Raw genomic sequence first — 12,051 nt, 5'->3', positions numbered from 1 at the left:
ATTAAAGAACAAACAAACAGAGATGAACAATACAATAACTGAAATGAAAAATACACTACAAGGGATCAATAGCAGAATAACTGAGGGAGAAGAACGGATAAGTGACCTGGAAGACAGAATGGTGGAATTCACTGCTGCACAACAGAATAAAAAAAAAAAGAATGAAAAGAAATGAAGACAGCCTAAGAGACCTCTGGCACAACATTAAACACAACAACATTTGCATTATAGGGGTCCCAGAAGGAGAAGAGAGAGAGAAAGGATCAGAGAAAATATTTAAGAGATTATAGTTGAAGACTTCCCTAACATGTGAAAGGAAATAGCCACCCAAGTCCAGGAAGTGCAGCGAATTCCATACAGGATAAACCCAAGGAGAAACACGCTGAGACACATAGTAATCAAATTGGCAAAAATTAAAGACAAAGAAAAATTATTAAAAGCAACAAGGGAAAAATGACAAATAACATAAAAGGGAACTCCCATAAGGTTAACAGCTGATTTCTCAGCATAAACTCTACAAGCCAGAAGGGAGTGGCATGATATACTTAAAGTGATGGCATGATAAACTTAAAGTGATGCAAGTACTAAAACAAGAGTACTCCACCCAGCAAGGATCTCATTCAGATTCGATGGAGAAATCGAAAGCAAAGGCTAAGAGAATTCAGCACCACCAAACCAACTCTACAACAAATGCTAATGGAACTTCTCTAAGTGAGAATCAAAAGAGAGGAAAAGGACCTACAAAAACAAACCCAAAACAATTAAGAAAATGGTCATAGGAACATACATATCGATAATTACCTAAACGTGAATGGATGAAATGGTCCAACCAAAAGACACAGGCTTGCTGAATGGATACAAAAACAAGACCCATATATATGCTGTCTACAAGAGACCCACTTCAGACATGGGGACACATACAGACTGAAGGTGAGGGGATGGAAAAAGATATTCCATGCAACTGGAAATCAAAAGAAAGCTGGAGTAGATATACTCATGTCAGATAAAATAGACATTAAAATAAAGAATGTTACAAGAGACAAGGAAGGACACTGCATAATGATCAAGGGATCAATCCAAGAAGAATTAATAACAATTATAAATATATATGCACCCAACATAGGAGCACCTCAATACATAAGGCAACTGCTAACAGCTATAAAAGTGGAAATCGACAGTAACACTATAATAGTGGGGGACTTTAACGCCTCACTTACACCAATGGACAGATCATCCAAAATGAAAATAAAGAAGGAAACAGAAGCTTTAAATGACACAATAGACCAGATAGATTTAATTGATATTTATTGGACATTCCATCTAAAAACAGCAGATTACACTTTCTTCTCAAGTGTGCACAGAACATTCTCCAGGATAGATCACATCTTGGGTCACAAGTCAAGCCTCAGTAAATTTAAGAAAATGGAAACCATATCAAGCATCTTTTCTGACCACAACGCTATGAGATTAGAAATCAATTACAGGGGAAAAAAGTAAGAAACACAAACACATGGAGGCTAAACAATACGTTACTAAATAAGCAAGAGATCTCTGAAGAAATCAAAGAGGAAATCAAAACATACCTAGGGACAAATGACAATGAAATCACGACGATCCAAAACATATGGGATGTAGTAAAAGCAGTTCTAAGAGGGAAGTTTATAGCTATACAAGCCTACCTCAAGAAACAAAAAAATCTCAAATAAAAAATCTAACCTTACACCTAAAAGAACTAGAGAAAGAAGAAAAAACAAAACCCAAAGTTAGCAGAAGGAAAGAAATCATAAAGATCAGAGCAGAAGTAAATGAAATAGAAACAAAGAAAACAATAGCAAAGATCAATAAAACTAAAAGCTGGTTCTTTGAGAACATAAACAAAATTGATAAACCATTAGCCAGACTCATCAAGAAAAAGAGGGAGAGGATTCAAATCAATAAAATTAGAAATGAAAAAGGAGAATTTCAACAGACACCACAGAAATACAAAGCATAAGAGACTACTACAAGCAACTTTATGCCAATAAAATGGACAACCTGGAAGAAATGGACAAATTCTTAGAAAGGTATCACCTTCCAAGACTGAACCAGGAAGAAAAAGAAAATATGAGCAGACCAATCATAAGTAATGAAATTGAAACTGTGACTAAAAATCTTCCAACAAACAAAAGTCCAGGACCAGATGGCTTCACAGGTGAATTCTACCAAACATTTAGAGAAGAGCTAATACCCATCCTTCTCAAACTCTTCCAAAGAATTGCAGAGGAAGGAACACTCCCAAACTCATTCTATGAGGCCACTGTCACCGTGATACAAAAACCAGACAAAGATACTACAAAAAAAGAAAATTACAGACCAATATCACTGATGAATCTAGATGCAAAAATCCTCAACAAAATACTAGCAAACAGAATCCAACAACACATTAAAAGGATCATACACCATGACAAGTGGGTTTTAACCCAGGGATGCAAGGATTCTTCAATATATGCAAATCAATCATTGTGATACACCATATTAACAAATTGTAGAAGAAAAACCATATAATCATCTGAATAGATGCAGAAAAAGCCTTTGACAAAACTCAACACCAATTTATGATAAAAACTCTCCAGAAAGTGGGCATAGAGGAAACCTACCTCAACATAATAAAGACCATATATGACAAACCCACAGCAAACATCAATCTTAATGGTGAAAAATAGAAAGCATTTCCTCTAAGATCAGGAACAAGACAAGGATGTTCACTCTCACCACTATTATTCAACATAGTTTTGGAAGTCCTAGCCATGGCAATCAGAGAATAAAAAGAAATAAAAGTAATGCAAATTGGAAAAGAAGTAGTAAAACTGTCACTGTTTGCAGGTGACATACTATACATAGAGAATCCTAAAGATACTGCCAGAAAACTACTAGAGCTAATCAATGAATTTGGTAAAGTTGCAGGATACAAAATTAATGCACAGAAATCTCTTGCATTCCTATACACTAATGATGAAAGACCTGAAAGAGAAATTAAGGAAACACTCCCACTTACCACTGCAACAAAAAGAATAAAATATCTGGGAATAAACCTGCCTAGGGAGACAAAAGACCTGTATGCAGAAAACTATAAGACACTGATGAAAGAAATTAAAGATGATACCAACAGATGGAGAGACATACCATGGTCTTGGATTGGAAGAATCAATATTGTGAAAATGGCTCTACTACCCAAAGCAATCTACAGATTCAGTGCAATCCCTGTGAAATTGCCAATGGCATTTTTTATGAAACTAGGACAAAAACTCTCAAAATTTGTATGGAAGCACAAAAGACCCCGAATAGCCAAAGCAGTCTTTAGGGAAAAAAAACGGAGCTGGAGGAATCAGACTCCCTGACTTCAGACTATACTACAAAGCTACAGTAATTAAGACAATATGGTACTGGCACAAAAACAGAAACATAGATCAGTGGAAAAAGATAGAAAGCACAGAGGTAAATTCATGCACCTATGGTCAACTAATCTATGACAAAAGAGGCAAGGATACACAATAGAGAAAAGGCAGTGTCTTCAATAAGTGGTGCTGGGAAACTGGACGCCTACTTGTAAAAGAATGAAATTAGAACACTCCCTAACACTGTACACAAAAATAAACTCAAAATGGATTCGAGACCTAAACGTAAGACCAGACACTATAAAACTCTTAGAGGAAAACATAGGAAGAACACTCTTTGACACAAATGACAGCAAGATCTTTTTTGATCCACCTCCTAGAGTAATGGAAATCAAAACAAAAATAAACAAATGGGACCTAATGAAACCTCAAAGCTTTTGCACAGCAAAGGAAACCATAAACAAGACGAAAAGACAACCCTCAGAATGGGAGAAAATATTTGCAAACGAATCAATGGACAAAGAACTAATCTCCAAAATATATAAACAGCTCATGCAGCTCAGTATTAAAGAAACAAACAACCCAATCCAAAAATTGCAAAAGTCCTAAATAGACATTTCTCCAAAGAAGACATACAAATGGCCAAGAAGCACATGAAAAGCTGCTCAACATCACTAATTATTAGAGAAATGCAAATCAAAACTACAATGAGGTATCACCTCACACCAGTTAGGATGGGCATCATCAGAAAATGTACAAACAACAAATGCTGGAGAGGATGTGGAGAAAAGGGAACCCTCTTGCCCTGTTGGTGGGAATGTAAATTGATACAGCCACTATGGAGAACAGTATGGAGGTTCCTTAAAAAACTAAAAATAGAATTACCATATGACCCAGCAATCCCACTCCTAGGCGTATATCCAGAGAAAACCAGAATTCAAAAAGACACATGCACCCCAATGTTCATTGCAGCTCTATTTACAATAGCCAGGTCATGTAAGCAACCTAAATGCCCATCAACAGATGAATGGATAAAGAAGATGTGGTACATATATAGAATGGAATATTACTCAGCCATAAAAAGGAATGAAATTGAATCATTTGTTGAGACGTGGGTGGATCTAGAGACTGTCATACAGAGTGAAGTAAGTCAGAAAGAGACAAACAAATATCATATATTAATGCACGTATGTGGAACCTAGAAAAATGGTACAGTTGAGCCGTTTTGCAGGGCAGAATTTGAGACACAGATGTAGAGAACAAACATGGATAACAAGGGGTGAAAACCGCGGGGGCGGGGTGGGGATGGTGGTGTGCTGAATTGGGTGATTGGAATTGACATGGATACACTCATGTGTATAAAATTTATGACTAACAAGAACCTGCTGTATAAAACAAAACAAAACAATACAAAACAAAAGAAACTAATACTAAACTTTCTCTGGGTTATTTGCCTGAAAATATGTTAATATAAATGTTTCAGAATTACATGAAATTCCTAAAAATCTTATATGTTCTGGTATAATGTTATAAGTCATAATTCTATTATTACTTTATAATGTATATCTCAGAAATAACTAAATTTCCTTGTCAATTGCATTATTATGAACTTTCATCAAATCTTTAACCGTGGTCACTTTTAAGTCTTTTGTCATTTACAGACAGTTCTGGGTGTACTCTGATGATTTTGCAAAAGTGTTCCTATAAAAGGGTTTCATCTTCAAGGAATTCATGGAAAAGACTGACAAGTACAGATTTCTGGTAACTGACTGCACTGCTGATCTGAATGAATAAGCATTTTCAGAACTCTAATGGAAAACTGATGAATTCATAAAAGTGCTAACAAAAGATCAAGGTGAAAAAAAATTAATTACATGGGACTGAGTGAACTGACGAGGATGATTATAATTTTTGTGACTTTCTGTTTGAATAAAAAAAAAGTTTAAAACAAAGACTCATTACGTTGGTTAATAAATGACATGTCAAACTTGAAAACAGTGAAAAAAATTTTTAAAAAAGATTTGAAAAGATAAGACAATCAAATATGCAAAGTCAAATATTAATTTCCTATACTCTGTAGTTCTTGTTACATCCCTTTATTTGTATATATATATTCCTTTTGATGATAAAGAGGTGTGCTGAATTTCACAGGAGTCCTTGAATATTTTTAAGTATCATGGGAGCCATGACTTATGTTTTCCTAGTAGTCAAATTGTACCAGTATTATTATAGGTAATTCCTAAGGAAAGAAAACAAAACTTTTTATTATTTTAAAAATTTAAATCTCAACCCATCACTCCACCCATGGGAAGAAAACCACACACCATGAGGCGTGGCTGCCAGTGGGATGGATACACTGCATCGTACACAGCAGCATCTATGCTCCCTGGTCTGCCTTAGGTGCCAATCTGTAGATGGGATCTGCAAACAGCATGGAACATTTTAAAAAATGATCTCCAAGGATTACAGGAGTATTTGTTGTTAAGAACTAGTTCTAGCATGGAAAGGAAGGATGCTTCTGAAAAATGAGCCGTCTGTCGTTCTTTATTCTTCTGGGTCAAAGACTGATGTGTTTAATCTTTTCTACCAAAGACTCATGTGTTATTGGCTTTTTACATGAGGCATCATACGCTGATACTTTTATGATTAATAAGTTGCAAGTAAGTTTCAAACCTGTAAAACTTGCGCAACTTATTGTCTTGGGCATTTTACCATTGGGGTCCTGACTAGGAGCTACAAAGCCTCCTGAAAAGCTTAATGAGAGGAAACAAATTTTAAGTGTATTTTCTTGCTTTTGTTTTTCAGGGGCACAGTAACTCCTGTATCATGTGGATCTGTTTTGTATTCACATAGTACTTAGGAAGGCACTGAACTTCCCGTTCAAACATATGAACGTGTTTCTTCTACAGTTTTGGACATGTCTAGTTGGCCTTCCTTTGAATAAACACCCTTATTCTATTTGCTGACATTAAGAAAACGATCAGAATCCATTACCTACCTGAATAGGGAATAAATCCATGTCTTACAGCAAAATGTAGCTTATAGAATTTTGTTCTATATTATTTCACATTAACTTTTTTGAACATCATTTCAATTTACTTTTCTTTATTGAAACTTCTGAACATTCCTATGGATTCATTTAGGCTGAACGTTTCTCAAAGCACATCTTTACAGTATGATTTTATTTTTTTGATCCAGTGCCGGCACAGCTGCAGCGTATTTGGTCTTTTTCTGGAAGGATACACCTAAAGAGAGATTAAAGGTAGAGAAAACTCCACCTCTAGGCTCCCTTGTTCGCACAGCATGTGCATGAGTCGGTTTGGGCTTCGTTTTTGATGTCTTAGGCACACGGCTAATTTTATGGATGTTTGCGCATGTTGATTAACTTGTTCAACATGCTGACTTAATGTTAATCTTCAATTCTCCACGTGAAGTCAGGATTGACAAATTCTCAAGGCACCTTTTTATTCCTTTAGACTTTGAAGTGATGCAGTTTATACTGATTTGGGTAAGTCAGCCTGAGTTTTAGGGAAGCATTTTGAGCTTATGAAATTTATCTCCAGTTACTCCAAGTTTCACTATATGAAGCTCCTCAGTGGTCAGTGGTTCTGTTGAGGCTTTCCATTTTGGGGGCTACATTTTGATCATTTATATTTTGCAAGGAAATTATCCATATCTTCTAGAGTTTTCAAATTTATTATCACACATTTGCATGTTGCACTTTTCTTAGAAATTTTAAGGTGGATTTTTATATAATAAATCAGTAACTTTTTTACCCTAGTAATAAGAGTCTAGAAAGTGAAATGAGAAAAAGAATTCATATAGTCTCATACAGACTATATATATACATATATAAAATAGAATACTACTGAGCCATAAAAATGAATGAAAATTTGCCATTTGCAACAACATGGATGGACTTGGGGTTATTTTTTTTTCAATAAATGTATTTATTTTTTATTTTTTTGGCTGTATTGGGTCTCTGTAGCTGTGTGAGGGCTTTCTCTAGTTGCGGCGAGTGGAGGCAGCTCTTCCTTGCGGTGCGAAAGCTTCTCATTGTGGTGGCTTCTCTTATTGCAGAGCATGGGCGCTAGGTGTGCAGGCTCAGTAGTTGTGGTGTATGGGCTTAGTTGCTCCATAGTATGTGGGGTGTTCCTGGACCAGGGTTCCAACCCGTGTCCCCTGCATTGGTGGGCGGATTCTTTACCACTGTACCAGCAGGGAAGCCCGGACTTGGGGTATCATGCAAAATGAAATAAGTCAGACAGAGAAGACAAATACTGTATGATATCACCTATATGTGGAATCTAAACACTACAACAAACTAGTGAACATAATGAAACAGACTCACACTTGTGGTTACCAGTGGAGAGAGGGAAGTGGGGAGGGGCAACAGAAGGGTAGGGGATTAAGAGGTACAAACTACTAGGTATAAAATAAGCTAAAAGGATATATTGTACAACACAGGGAATAGAGCCAATATTTTATAATAACTATAAATGGAGTATAACCTTTAAAAACCGTGAATTACTACTGTACATTGGTAACATATAATATTGTACATCAACTATACTTCAATTAAAAAATATATATGTATTAGATATTAAATTGGCTAATTAGCAATACCCTTCAGTGTCAAAAGACAAAGCAGTTTGCTTGTGAAGCTGCTTCCAGCTGTGCTCAATTGGTCACAGACTGTCACAGGAAGAGGTGGGCTGGGAGGTGCAGAACTGAAAGCAGAATCAGCCCAATTCCTTCCCTTCATCAAGGTTTACTCTCCACAAATTTAGCACCACAGAGGCACTGAAAAGACACATGTGAAATACAAATCTGAGCGTTTGCTTTCCTTGCTTAAATCCTTCAGTGTCTCCTCAACTGCTGTAAGATAAACTGCCAGCCCTTTACCGTGGACACAGGGTTTTCCATGATTTGTTCCAATGGACGTCTAGGTCTCATGGCCACCATTTCCCACATGTACTTGATGCTCTTTATGCCTGTGTCACACCAGGCTGCACACTGCTGGTGGTTGCCCCACCCCCATTCCACCACCTTGTGATCACCACCTTGCTACATGCTTCCCTAACAATGAGCTGAGGATTCATCCTCTCCAGATACCATCTCTGATCTCCCAAACTAGCCTGTGCTCTGGGTCTGCATGTCCATATGTAGCACATAGGTAGAGATTTCTTAAAGATTATCCTGAAATGTTTGCTTAAGAGTTGATCCCTCTTACTAGTCTGTAGCATCCCCAAGGGTGGGACTGTGTCTGGTTCCTCTTTGTAGCCCCAGTGCCTCGCCTGTTCATGCCAGATACTCAATAAATATTTTTGAAATGAAATGAAGTCAGTGGATTGAAAGTGTGAACAAAATGTGGGTTAGGAATCATGCCGCTGAGTGGTCCATTGAAAGAACAGATCTGGGAATCCTGGGAGAAAACCTAAGATCAGGGTCAGAGTTACCAGGTCAGACTGTAAGATGTGGGCATCTTTCGGTATCTGGAAAAGTTCTTGTTGTGCTAGCACTCAGAAATCCAAGTCAGGTCTAAGGGAGAAGCAGTCAGAATAAAAGTCAAGAGTTTGGCATTTAGGACTCGTATGAGAAAAACAACAACGACAAAAATGGGAATGGAGTACAAATTAGGAACAAGAATCAGAACAGGCAACTAGTCAGTTCAACAAGCTCCAAACCAGGAAATGACTGTCTATCCTAGAACAAGTATTATCTCTGCTCTGTCTTGTGCAGGCTTCCTGGTGAGGTTAGAGATCAGGTTGGGCCAGTGTGACTAGTTCCAGAGTGTGGCAGGCTCCTTGGGGCTAGTGAGCACAGCACTGGCTCCTGCTTGCCTTTCAGGCTGCACCCCTCTTCCAATCTGCTGTCTGGATGCAGCTTGCTCTCTCCATTCCTGATTCCTAGCCCCTCCCCCTCCCTCTCAACACTTCTCTTCCTGCTGCTTCAGGAGGAAAGCCGTCCTCACCATATCCATCCATTCTGTCTTTTCTTTCTATTAGTTTTCCCTTTTCCACGCTACCTGGGGGCAGAATGTAGATCTGAAATTTGTATTACTCTATTTATCAGAGGAAATTTTACGCTCCGTATTTTCACTAGAAAATGTAAGTGCCCCCTCTTCCAAACTTTTTTTCACTCTTAAAGAAGATCCAACTAATAAAATTGCTTGGTATCCATTTAGACTTAATTAAAACCCATTCTGCTAGAGCTTGAAGAAAAGCAAGCTACTGTGTGTATTGGTGGGGGGGGGGGGGGATTGAGCGTGTGCGAGTGGACGCACTAAGTCTGATGCCCCCTCTCTAGTCCATTAAGAAGGGCAGCACACAGAAAGGGGCGCGGTAACACAAAATCTGAAGTAATTCTGAAGTTTCTTTCAGAAAACTTATCCCTCAAGGAACAACAGTTCATTTCTCTCCATGAAGCTTCATTCCTAATTTTCTCAGTTGACCATAAAATATCCTGGAAATTGTGTACCTGGGGTTTTACTCCCAAAGAGGGATCCTCTGAAACTGGTTTCTTCTTGAACAAAATACCTGGAATGCCTCAGGTCATTCTCATTTTAGGAAAGACTTGATATAGTGAGAGCAGATGAGATCTGGGCAATTTCATACACAGAGACATATGTTGTCCAAGAAACTCACATTTTGGAGGGGATGCTTGCGAAGCCTAGAGAGGTATGGGACTTGCCTATCACTGCATGGTTCGTCTACGGTGGAGACTGGGCACCAGTCCCATCCCCGGTGTCCAGGTTAGGATGACAAGTCACTACTGGGCAGGAATTACGGGCACGTGTCTCATCATCTACAAAGTGCAAGCTATCTCATACTCCAGAAGTTGAAGATCAAAGCAAAGAGAGGCAGAAGTGGGGTCTGCTAGGTTCAATTTAAATGAATGAAGATAGGATATACCTATAACCTACATGGAGCCTCCCTTTCCTCCATATACGTAAACGGTCTTCCCTTAGTAACAATTATAATAGGCCTTTGGTAAATGAGGATCACTGTGTACTAATTTTTACAGACTCTTCTATAGTCCTCCAGGGATTTGATAACTTTCTTATTTTCCCAGTGCTCTCCAGGAAGAGGTATTCTGTATAAAAGATTTACTGACTGCTTATTTTCATATGATGTGGATAATATTAAAGGCACTGAATTATCTCTTACCTGCACAGCTTTTGCTCTGCTCCAAGAGACACTGTCCTCTGTCACTCTAACTTCCCATTCCTACCACTAAAGGCCTTCCTATTCCTCTTTCAACTTATTCCTAAAGTTCAAGCATTTGAGACTCTGAGGAAACTTAAGATGATCTAGTCTAGAGGTGTTCAAACTTTTTTTAACCATGGTCAAAAATATAGTTATGTCAACAACCAATACACACATATGCAAGCGCATACTCTTACTATGTGTGATATACTCTGCTATTTCCTTTTCTTTTATGTTCTATCTAATTCCATTAAAAATATTTCCCTATATAGGCTTGCTAAATTGACTTCATGACTCATTATTGGGGGGTGTGACCCACAGTATAAAAACATTGATTTAATCCAATTCTCTAATTTCACAAATAAGCAAAGTACGGTGAAGAAACTTAAGTGACTTGTCCAAGAATTGAACCCAAATATGAATAGAATTCTCAGTCTAGTTATGCAGAGCTGCAAGCCTTGGAACGTAGACGTTTAATATCTCTTCATGATTTTTCTTTTAAAAGCATAGATCCTCCCATAATCTACAGCTACTAGAAGAGACAATTTTGATAACAATGTTGAGAATTGATTGAATAAGGGTAATTCAATCAAGTATATTTTCCATGTATATTGAATATATTTATTTATTTATTCAGATTATAAAAGTTAATTTTTTAAAATTTAATTTTATTTATTTACTTTTATACAGCAGGTTCTTATTAGTTATTTATTTAATACATATTAGTGTATATATGTCAATCCCAATCTCCCAGTTCATCCCCCCACCCCCCACCCACTTTCCCCCTTTGGTGTCCATAAGTTTGTTCTCTACATCTGTGTCTTTATTTCTGCCTTGCAAACTGGTTCATCTGTACCATTTTTCTAGATTCCACATATATGCGTTAATATGCGATACTTGTTTTTCTCTTTCTGACTTCCTTCACTCCGTATGACAATCTCTAGATCCATCCACGTCTCTACAAAGACCCAATTTCGTTCCTTTTTATGGCTGAGTAATATTCCATTCTATATATGTACCACATCTTCTTTATTCCTCTGTCGACCAACATTTAGGTTGCTTTCATGACCTGGCTATTGTAAATAGTGCTGCAATGAACATCGGGGTGCATTTCGAATTCTGGTTTTCTCCGGATATACACCTAGGAGTGGGATTGCTGGGTCATATGGTAATTCTATTTTTAGTTTTTTAAGGACCCTCCATACTGTTCTCCATAGTGGCTGTATCAATTTACATTCCCACCAACAGTGCAAGAGGGCTCCCTTTTCTCCACACCCTCGCCGGCATTTATTGTTTGTAGATATTCTGATGATGCCCATTCTAACTGGTGTGAGGTGATACCTCATGGTAGTTTTGATTTGCATTTCTCTAATAATTAGTGATGTTGAGCAGCTTTTCATGTGCTTTTTGGCGATCTTGAGACACAAAGATGAATGAGACTGTGGTAGAGTCTTGGATCAAGGTGTATC

This window comes from Tursiops truncatus, chromosome 13, assembly GCF_011762595.2.
Source record: "Tursiops truncatus isolate mTurTru1 chromosome 13, mTurTru1.mat.Y, whole genome shotgun sequence".
NCBI classification, from domain to species: Eukaryota; Metazoa; Chordata; class Mammalia; order Artiodactyla; family Delphinidae; genus Tursiops; species Tursiops truncatus.
This window is presented reverse-complemented; position numbering follows the sequence as displayed.